The sequence below is a fragment of the Nuphar pumila genome, chromosome 12 (assembly GCF_984573655.1).
Source record: "Nuphar pumila chromosome 12, dmNupPumi1.hap1.1, whole genome shotgun sequence".
Classification (NCBI taxonomy): Eukaryota; Viridiplantae; Streptophyta; class Magnoliopsida; order Nymphaeales; family Nymphaeaceae; genus Nuphar; species Nuphar pumila.
In genome coordinates, this window is record NC_143260.1 from 25,278,086 (window position 1) to 25,289,817 (window position 11,732).

The 11,732-nt window shown below is 36.6% G+C and overlaps 1 long non-coding RNA gene across 1 annotated transcript; it reads left to right on the top strand.

The window, feature by feature from the left end:
• Window positions 1-1,089: 1,089 nt before the first annotated feature.
• LOC149820361 (uncharacterized) lies at window positions 1,090-5,036 on the top strand. The gene is made up of 2 exons (XR_016426645.1): window positions 1,090-4,328; window positions 4,482-5,036. It is a non-coding gene; the product is annotated as an uncharacterized LOC149820361 (long non-coding RNA).
• Window positions 5,037-11,732: the final 6,696 nt, after the last annotated feature.

Sequence of the window (11,732 nt, forward strand, 5' to 3'; positions counted from 1 at the left end):
TGCAGTCACTTGTGTAGTTTAAACTATAATGGTCAATGATTCAACTTACTGAATTACATAGCTGCTATGATGTATACATGATGGTAAGGGTTTCTTTCAAGGTGTTGTTATGTTGCAGGCACTTGTGTAGTTTAAACCAATGTTGTATCGTACTGTATCGTACAACATGTTATGATACTTTTTGTTGCTATGGGCAAAAGTGATACGATACACACTCATATCGCAATACGAGTGTGTATTGTACGATGCACCTTCGACACATTTTGAAAGTGACCAAAACTTGTTTTTTACTTTTTGGGTTTTAAAGACTTCTTGAGGGTCGACTTCCTCAATTTTATAAAGGCCATTAGAGGGGTATCCACACACCCTAGGAGTCGTGAGAGTGATTTGAGGGTCGATCCGTGTGCAAAGGAGAAGACTTTTATGGTTTTCTCAAGTAAGAGTGCATTTCCACTATTTTTTTACTCAAGGAAGTGGGTTAAGATAAAAAATAACTATTATGAGTAAAATTACAAAACTATCTTCAAATTTTTTTTTGTCTCGGTGCTCATGTCCCTCAAATCCCACCTTACGGGCAGAGGGGCGTTGTCCCCTTGCCAACTCCCTGCCAACTTACCACGAAGTTGAAGATGCATAAATTAGAGATTTATGTTAAGGTAGAAAAAAAAAGCTTTACACTCAAAGAAAAATGACATTAGATGATCCAACATGACAATGGGGCACTCAAGTAATGAGTGAAAACTGACCGAAAATCGAGTGTAGCTATTGCCATAATATTTTTTGTTTATGTAATATGAAAGTATGAGTCTTATGACATGTTCTTAATTGGAAGATATTTAATATTTTGCATTGTTCTTGTGAGAGTTGATGTCTTATGCAACTCATAGAGACATGCTTCATATGTGATTTTATGGTTGTATTTTGTGCAATTTATCATTGTTTTATGTGTGATGATTTTTTAGAATTTTGGTTTTTTTTTCTTCTGAATTTTCATGATTTTTTGAAATTTTTTTATTAAAAAATTATGATTTTTTATGATATAATACGATACAATCTAAGTCACACGGACTCGGCTATAAGGTCGACGCACCTGCGTCGACATGCCCCGACATGGGTGCGGACACGTACAACCAAGTGTCCGACTCGGTCAATGCATCGGGGCCGAGTTCGTCCACATTTTGGGCTCGGTCAACTTTGATGGAGTCAATTTTTGTCCATTTTTAGGGCAAAAGACATATAAAACTAAAAAAAGTCGATATTTTTAGTGGTCTTCGTAGAGAAGGATAACCACCAACGCGTGCCGCAGGAATATCAACTCTCTTAAGGCACAAACTTGCAGTTTTTCCAATGGTCCAAACTAGTCCTCAAGTGGGGGACGCGTACTTGCGTATCACCCCAATGCAGTCCTTCAAAACGTCTTTCTAAGCACTCGTCCACACAAGGTGCAACACGATCCAATGCTGCAACTTTCGTCCGGAGCCAACACACTGCAACTCTCATATGAAGCCAGCAAAGCGTTCTCGTAGGAATTAAACCGACGAGCCACGAACAACAAATTTTTTTGCACATACAATCCACAGAGGAACTTTAAATCAAGAAACTAAAACAGCGAGCATTATGCTCAAGATGGGCACTCCTCTAACCCACAATCTTGGGAGAGAATACATAAGTTCAATTGAGTCTTCCAAACCCAAAGGTGCAAATCCATTTAGCTGAATCCAACATGCATTCTTTGCATGCACAAGGCAAACGCCACACTCCACCTGTGAGCCTAACATACAACTAGTATGAATCTTTGGCTTATCCACGTTCCCTTAGCCAACTGAACAACAACCTTACACTTTTGCTTACCATTGACAAGATGACCCATATCACTCTGCTAGCATCTTGCTTTTGTTCTCGGTCAAGAACACTTTAGCTACTCAAATTGACGTAACCAGGACAAACCATCACTGTCCTATTCAGTGTCGCACTCAATGAACAAAAAGGTCTTTGTGAATTTTTTTGTTCTTATACCAATTTGTCATAGGCATAGAATTTTTTGCAAACCCGCGACGAGCTAGACTGCCCTGTCTAGCCAGCCTAACGGCTAAAGGCCACGCACCAACAATTTTTCATGTGCTGAATGATTTCATTGGCCCTGCCCACCACCTTGTGCGCATCTGACTAGCGGAAGCTGATCAAGCAAGCGCATCTCCGAATGCGTATTCTATCTAGTCCATGCCTCTTTGTGCATAGTCGTCCCGTACCAGCTATCACTTCCGAAACGAGTACAAACTTGCCTTAGCCTTGTGAGCCATGAAGCGTATTGCAACTACATGCACACGCTACAACAAAACCTTGCCATTAAAGGAACAAGACCTTGCAGCCCCCTGTCCGAAGACCAAACGATGATTGAACACCATAGCGAAGAGCAACACCCAAACTCATTCGCCGATGCCTAGGTATTCACTTGCCTAGCCCCGAGTCACCGTACTCGGTTGGAATCACCTAAGGTGATCCCTGGGGGAATTAGTCCTAACCCATGTTTTTCACTTAGTAGAGCTTCGCACTACACATGCCCCATTCTGAAGGCTCGGTTCGAGACACTAACATTGCTAATGAGATAAACATCAAACAATCCATGATAATCATAAAAGAAAAAATTAGAGGTAAAGATGCTATTCATGCATTGGGTTCCAAGTTAGATTGTTACATTCTTGCTTTTCAATCTAGAGCTATGTGTTATCATATGTTAGAATATTCAAGGTTGGATACCAGAAGGTCCATAAATTCTGGTACATCTAATGTTCATCGAGTTTGTCTATGCATGCCTTTAAAGAAAAATTAACTATGCATTCTTTCAGAAAAATAAAATCCAACTAATAAAAATTTAGAAAAATAAAAACATACAAATAACAATCAAAAGAAGAGGGAGGAGGCTAGCAGAAGGGAGGAAGAACATGGGAGAAGAAGAACATGCGAGAAGAACATGGGAGAAGAGGAAGAAACAATGGGGGAAGAAGAGGCAGAGGAAGAAGGAGAAGAGAAAATGCAGAGGGGGAGAAAAAAGAAAGGAGAGGAAGAAGTGGAAGGAGTCGAGCGGAAAGGAGGAAGAACAAGAGAGAAAAAGAAGAAGAAGAACAGCAACAACATGGGAGAAAAGGAAGAAGAGGTAGAGGCAAAAGGAGAAGAGAAAAATGAAGAGGGGGAGAAAGAAGAAAGGGAAGGAAGAAGAGGGGACAGTACCTGCAGGTCTTCTTTTTCTTTTGGAGACGCTAGAGAGGCGAGACACGGCATGAGAGGGAGAGTCGAGCGGCGAGAGAGAAGAGGGAGATGCAAAGAGAGAGGGAGAGACAAGAGGCGAGAGAGAAGAGGGAAATGCATTGAGAGAGGGAGAGGCGAGAGGTGAGAGAGTGAAAATGGAATTAGGGTCCGGCCTCCCCCAAAATCTTGGTCAAATGGGGGATTTAACTCCCATTTGACTTGGATTAATTGAGGTGCATGCCTCACGCTGAGGCACGCCTCGCCCAATGGTGTATGCCTCATAACCCATGAGCCTAAAACCTTAGGGATTTTACGCTATATGCCTGTGCCTCAAGGCACCTTGAGGCACATTTTTAATAACAATGGTTCAAACTATAATTGATAATGATTTAACTTAATGAACTACATAGACAAATAGTGGTGTATGTATTGATCACAGTAGGGACTACAAATTTGCTTATTCTATAACTTGATGAGTTATATCTGATAAGTGGCTGGATATAACCGTGTGTGAATGTGCTTAGATGTTGGTATTGAACAGCATATTGACCCCTATAATTAGATTTTCTAATCAAAAGCTCAAATTATGTGTGAGTTTCAGTTGAGAGGTCACAATCATAATAGGTTCTTAGCCAACAACAATTATGGTTCAATGTTCTTATGGTTGTATTTAAAGTTTTAAACTAATAAATCACCTCTAGTATAGTTGATGTGGTAGCTTGACCTTTAAGAAGAAACATTTAGTGTTACAGAGAGTTGGTTGAGGTATTCAATAGATAAGAGTAACCATAGCTACAAAGTCGCATTCTGCTGTTAATTAAAAAAAACGCAGAATGCTAAACCTTACCTATGATTATTCTATTAGTAAATTGCTATTTTTTGTGTGAAGAACATGTTTCTTGATGTAATCATTATGAGCAGTAAAGTATAACAAATTATACAAATACTACCATATTATGATGATTTTCTTGCAGATAAAAGAGAATTTTATTGGAAAGAGAATGAAGAAACCATAATTATTGGGTATATCAATGGTTCAAATATGTTTCCAATGTTGGTATTCACAAAAATGGCATAATTGGGTATAGCATCTTTATCTTCAGAGTTGGATTTCGGCTCGAATTTGGAGTTACCTTACTAGATTTCGATTTGATTAGCTTCCTAACTTTGTTAGGTGTGATTCTATATATGATTTGGATTTGGATTTTAACTAAAATCAATTTGTTCTTGACTAGATAGAGGAACCTATACAAGATGAAATCATTTAGATAATCAGATTGGGATGTGACCTATTTAATTCAGTTAAATAGTAACTGATTACTCTCATACACATGAATGATACCTTGATGCGTTCATTTGTTATGAGGTATGTATGATTATCAACTATATTTCCATAATCAAATGCATAGTTAATAGAATGTGATCATCAACTATATTTCCAAAGTTGAAATAATCAAATGCATAGTTAACACAATGTGCTCATCTCATTGCCATTCTGTTCTCAGTTTATGACAATATACTTGCGGATTATATTTTATGCATGTGTGAAACATTTACCTTTATGAATTCCTTTATTTTCTCTGTTTTCCTATTCCAATGTCACTGTTACAATCCCACCACTTCTAGTGCCCATTTGAGTTTTTGGCTTCCCATAATTAACACAGACCCAACCCTTAACTGGACCCTATTAAGGAGTAAAAATTCCTGGATATTTTCTTACTTTATACTGAAAATATTGATGGGCTTATATCCATTTTATCCTTTTAAACTGGCATTCTAAGATGGAAAAATTTGGATGAACTAATAATCAATGTTCTACTTAATTTTTTCGATAGGCAAGCGAGGTATAAACCCCATAGGATTCGAACCTGATACCTCTCGATTATGATAGGTCAAGCTCACCATCCAGCTAACTCATCCGATCCCTAATGGTGGTTGTGTAATAAAAGCTAGTGTCCATGGGTTGTGCATAAAAATTAGATGGCTTTGTTTCTCATTTCATTAGTTACTACATAATTAGCTAAATAGAATCCTTTCTATCTTCCATCATTTTCTACTAAAAGTGCAAGTGGATTTTATTCTCGCTTCTTTCTAGGGAATGGCAAAAAGACCAAAGCACTAAAGTTTCCAAGCAAATTATTGGCTTTTTTTAATGTTATCTGTTGGTAATTAATCGAAACGGCTAAACTTTACAATAATTTGCAAGTGGGTCTTCTTGTGTTTGTCCTTTTGTTTGTCAGTGACAATAAATATAAAGTCATTTATATTTCACAAGGTTAGCGTTTCTCCGTAGATGTTGGTTTCTTGTAACTAAGACCATTCAAATCGAATTGCATGTGCTGCTTTTGCTGAGACCATTCAAATCGAATTGCATGTGCTGCTTTTGTTAGTAAGTGTTCCCTAGAGCTCAGGCAGGGCATGGTTGATGATAACTCCTGCTGTCAACAGATGTTTTTATCATCTTACTGGAAAAATGCCGGGGTTTTGAGGTGGTCAGGTGTTTGTTGAGATTGTTATTTGTTTTTAGTCCGCATCCTTTTGATGTCTATCGTTGGGCCAGTTTAGTTCATGTGGTTATCCTTGTTTTGTGGTTGTGGCTAAGGGGAAGATATGGATAGTTGTTTAGGGATGCTGGTTTTCATGACTGGAACTATTATTGCTAAATTCAAGTAACAACCTTGTACTGGTCCTTCCCCTTATGTTGCGCCCAATTGCAGAATGATATTCCACTGGTTTCTGTTCTTGAAAAGGTAAATTAGTAGGATGTGAGCTTTCCTATATATTATCTGAGTGACTCGGCCGAGTCCTGTTAACTTTATATTCTATATAAAATATGTAAATATATGTATATATTATGTATATTTTATAGGATGTTACCAATATATTGTATATAATATGCATTATATATGTTTAATGTATAATTTTATTAATATATGTATAACCATATTTTTATATATAATGTATATGATATTTGTATTATATTTTATATAATATATGTACTTATATATAAAATATATTATATATGTACCGATACTGACAACATTTGGTAGAAACCATCTTTTCATATTTATCAACTTTTTCAGTAGATCAGACGCTACAGATGTGATCTATATGGTTTGTTTACTGGGAAATAGATTTTGAATCATGTGGCTTACACTTAATCAGGTTTTTCAAGGGCTTAATTCATCAGCTCACAATTTACCAAAATTTTATAACTCAAAAAGTCATTCTTTCATTAGAAAAGCATGACCCAAGGCTTGATCCTTGGCAACAGCTAATGTGTCGGATTGAGTTGATACAAGTTGCCTGTATTGTTTCCATCCCAATAGTTTTGTACCTTCATTAGTACAAAATGTTTGCCTCCTTCCTTTGTGGCTGTTTTTTTAAATAATCCAAGGGAAAATTCCCGCATCACCAACCATAGATGGGTTGGCCTCCGGTTGGTAAAACCTTGAGGTCCCCCTTATCCACTGGGGAGTGCACGACGCTTCAATTTTGTGGCAAGGGAGGCCACCTGTGGATTTTGAACTTGTGACGTTCGTAAACTTGGTAACATTCACAAGTCGCCCTTACCATGTGGAGCAGAGTATCACTATGATTGTTTATTTTTTTCATGAAGCAATCGTGACAAGGTGATTTAGCAAGCTATTTGGAACACTTTTTATTATAAATGTATTTGAATACGCATGGATTACGTCCTCTAACATCCAAACAGGAGCCAGTTGGATCAAATAAGTTTAATGGATCAAAACGTTGACACCATTAACGTAATACGGGCCATAATCATAAGGATTCAGGCTGAAATCTGGTTGTTTAAGTTGGATCCATGAGCCTAATACGGGCCGTAACTGGCCCCAATTTGAGCTTATGCAGGATTTTGGTGGATCATTTTTAAATTCATGTTTGATGAAAAGCTAAATGAACCCATGTACAGTCCATTAGATCCATGAGTTTAATCTAGTTATACCCATGGATCGTAGTATTTGGTAGTGAATCTAAGTGGTTTTCTGGCAACCCATGCTAGTTTCAACACTTGGATCCGTGGTTCAAACAGATTTAGTTAAATTTAAGATTATAGTGCGTTTTTAAAAAATAAAAAAGAAATAAAGAAATATATGTGTATCTACTTATTTCAAAAATATAATTGTTAAACGGTTCGTCCAAACAGCAATTATCTTGTTTAATAAAAAGGGAAATTTTCGAAAAGGCACCTAAAGTTTGTGCATTAATAAAAAAAGTCACGTAAGTTTTTGGAAAATTTTGAAAACACACCTAAGAATATCTTGGTTAATTAAAATGTGGCGATGCAACACTTTAATCTTTTTTGTGCGCGTGTGTGTGTGCGCGCGCGCCTGTGCTGCAGTTCTCTCTAGTATCGATAATCTTTTTTCTTTTCTTATGCTTTTGTGTATCAAGCCATACACATGATCTAAATGGTTTGTTTAGTCAAAAATATGATTTAGGTCATCCGCGTCTGTTGCATATGTAGATATTAAAAAGATTCATAATTAAATCAATAGTCCAAAAAACACTAAAATTTCTAATGATGGTACTGTACTCTCCTCTAGAAGCATAGTTGAAACTGTTATTTACTTGAACTAGACAAAAAGAGGGTTCTCTCCATAAACTTGCAAGACCTGTGTTTCCATCTTCATGACCCGGAAGCGTGGGCATGATAGGTTAGTCCCACACTTTGTATATGCAAGGGCGTCCAAGCCCCTCATGGTTGAGGTCTTTATGGCTAGGGCAGAGGATCCAAGGGTCCAGAGGCCCAGGATGTCTCGAGGTCGAATCACCAGATGGTGTTCTTGTGACTTTACCATGTGTGATTGTGGATCCAGTTTCACTCTTGAAGTTCATCACCGTGGGGCCAAATGTCTCAATCCTAGGTGGTTTCGTCGTCATAAAAAAAACAGAAAAGAAAAGAAAAGGGTAAGGTCATTCAAAGAATGAGTGGCCTCCCTAATGAAGAAGGATGCCAAAATAGCTTCTTGACCCCACATACCATAACTTTTCATGCATGGTCTGTTCAAAGGTATTGGTGATAATGCTTATATTCTTGGACATAAAGTGTACACACAATTTGTTTGGAGCAAATTTAAGTGTGACTTGGATATGAATATTTTGCAAAAAGGTAATGCTTGCATGGCCTTCTCATCCACAACAGGGATAAGGAGGGCCTCATATTGCTTGACAAGCAAAAAGCTAGACCTTACGTGGCCTTGGAAGTTTTCCTGAATCCTTGTTCCTCCATTGGCCAATTATTGCATTAAAGAATGAGATTAGGATCTTGTTTCTCTCAAGCTTGACAATGTTGCCGTAGGCCAGCGCTTGAAGGCCCTCATGCTGGCCAAGAATGAGTCTTTATTTGTCAAGAACATCACCATCATCATGATCTGATCCATAAAGAAAGTCTGATATGTGATGAGAAAAAAGCTAGTGGTTGGTTAAGGAAATATGGGGAGGGGTGACCACAAGGGTTCGTTCTACTCATCTGTTACGGTCAACTTGTGAACGCAATGAAGTGAGTCTGAAACCCATAAGCGGCGTTCTTTGCTGCAAGGTTGAAGCTAGGTGTACCGCGACAGGCTCGGGGTGACCTCAAGGGTTTTACCAACTGAAGGTCTGCCAATGTGTGGTCTATGATTGGGGGAGGGGGGAGGATGAAGGGGGTAGGTGAGTTCCTTTGGCGTAGCCAAAAAAACAAGAAAAAATGGAGGGGAGATCTGCATGAATTTATGTTGGTTTTTGAAGATGGGAGTTGGAACACCTTGACTTTTAGGCGCAGCAAAATTATTTTCAAAAGGTGATGTCCATGATCCAACTCTTTTGGAAAAATGTACACGAGAGAATGCAAAACCAAATTAGACCACCCACATTTATGAAGAATGAAAATACATATTTTCCTCCACAAAATAAGTATGAAAATCATGTTAAATGGAAAGCAATCAATCTCCGCGACTATATAACGCAAAGGCTTAATTGGAACTAACATATTATAAAATGGAAACGATTTTACAATGGGGGAATTTTTTAAACCATGCAAATGGAATACCATTTGATCAATTTGAACATGAACCGCATATCATCACCTGACATAGACTGCGTATGAAATGCCAAACGTGCTATGAGTTATGCAAACATACAGCAATTGAGCCAAAAGCGCACAAGTACCATTCCCAGCTGTTGGTCTCTTAATCATGAGCTTAGGAGTGATTTTATGTTTCTTTTTCCAAGGGAAGCAAAATCAACTATTGGCAATCTCAAAGTTTAGAAGTGAACAATTTGCACTTCTGTTTGTAGGCTCTAGATGTTTCTAGTGGGAGCCTTAGTCAAGGGTACAGATGCACCCCCATTGACGGCTTTTGATAGAGTGACCTAACCATCTGGCTATCTCATTTGATCCTAAGAGTATAGAATAGCATGATTATTTCTAGACTCTTCTTGGTAAGAGTATAGACAAGAATATCTCCATACATGTGTCTGTGTGTATATAGGGAAAATATAAGGTGGTTTTGTACTATGATACTATACGGCAGTACACTCTTGTTTATATAAACCTAGTCATTAAATGACAAATCTAGCCGTACAAATTTGTTTAGTATGATTTATTTACTACGGTAGAAGGTTTTATCATGTCTAATACATTATAAGATCCTACTTTTGAGACAGTGAAAATCAACTATTCATGAAAATAAGGGTGGTCTAGAAATGGTATAAAACATCATATTTCAATAAACTTTAACACATGAAAATAGTAAATATAACATGTTAAATAAGATCCAAAGGTTAGATTTTGCATATGGAGATTTGATCTATGTAAATCAAATGTGTTCCACTATAGAATCACCCATCTCTCTCTCTCTCTCTCTCTCTCTCTCTCTATATATATATATATATATATATATATATAAATAATAGAGAGAATTAAAACTGAACATATTAGGCCCCATTTCTCGTTCTGCCCCATAGGTTTAAAGTGTTTTATGGTAGATCTGAACTGTTATATGTGTTTAGCATGCTCGATTTAGTGAGAATCAACTCTTGTATCATGTTTTTTTGACAAAAAACATATTTTCATGAGTTGGAAAAAACTGGTACCTTCATAGCCATTGATTTTGGATAATTGGAAACACCTGTATACAGGTCTGATTCTGGCGATCCAAACATATAGATCACATCTACGGTGTTAGACGTGAGAAAAAAACTTGAAACTACTATTTTTAAGGGGCCTAACGAGACCTAACAAAAAAAAGGGCCTAAGGAATGCATTACTTATATATATATATATATATATATATATATATATATATATATATATATATATATATATATATATATATATATATATATACAACTAGAATATGTAAACCAACCAAATATGTAAACTGGTATGCATCAAGATTTTTATAGGTTTTTTATATTTTTTCTAAAATTTTACCATAGAAATGTGATCTAGATGTTTGGTTTTATAGAAACCAACTCTCAGATCATCTGATTACAATGTGTAAGAAGGATCTTTTAAGGCTAGAAACTCAATGACTCAGAATTTGCATAAATATTCAAGCATAAAAATTCACATTTCTTGATTTGATTATGATGATCCAATAGTCAATTTCAAGCAAATGGACTACGCTGAATGCATCTTCAGGATTAGATATGCAAAAAATGCAATGAAAATATCAATTTATACTAGTTTACATATTTTTTTGGTTTACTTATTTCAGTTTTCTTATATATATATATGAGAGAGAAAGAGAGGAGGTTGGTCCTGCCCTTTTTTTTGTTAGGTCTCGGTAGGACCCCCTAAAAATTGTACTTCCAAGTATTTTTTATTTGATTTGAACTACTAGACTTGTTTATTATTGCTTATAATTTGTTCAAGTAGCATTGAAACTAGGATAGGGTAGAATTCTGGACCTAGAGTTATCTTCAGCTATTTAATTATGACATAAGTTGATTTTCTAGAGTTAATGTGCATGAATGCAGGCACATATTGAGACTTTGTAAATATGGAAGTTGTGACATAAGTTGATTTTCTAGAGTTAACGTGCGTGCATGCCCACATGCCTCGGTTGAGACATTTAATAATTAAATTTTCATTGTCATTAACTATATTATTCAAAAGAGGTCAAGGTAGGCCTAAGAAGACTTAGATGAAGATGATAGGAAAAGATATGAATGCTTTGAACCTCACCGAGGACATGGCATTGGATAGAAATGATTGGAGGAGAAGGATTCATCTGGAGGACCCAAAATGATTTTTCTTTTTTGGTTCATATCGCCAACCCCAATTTTTTTGGGATGAAGGCGTAATTGTTGTTGTTGTTGTTGTTGTTGTTGTTTTATTAACTTTATTATAATTGAATGATCAGATTGTAGTCATTCTTAAAGTGTGTTTGTTTTTGAAGTTTATGTTTATATTTGAATATATGTTTGAAGTTGAATGTTTAAATGGGTTGGAGAGGATGAATGTTTGAGGGGGT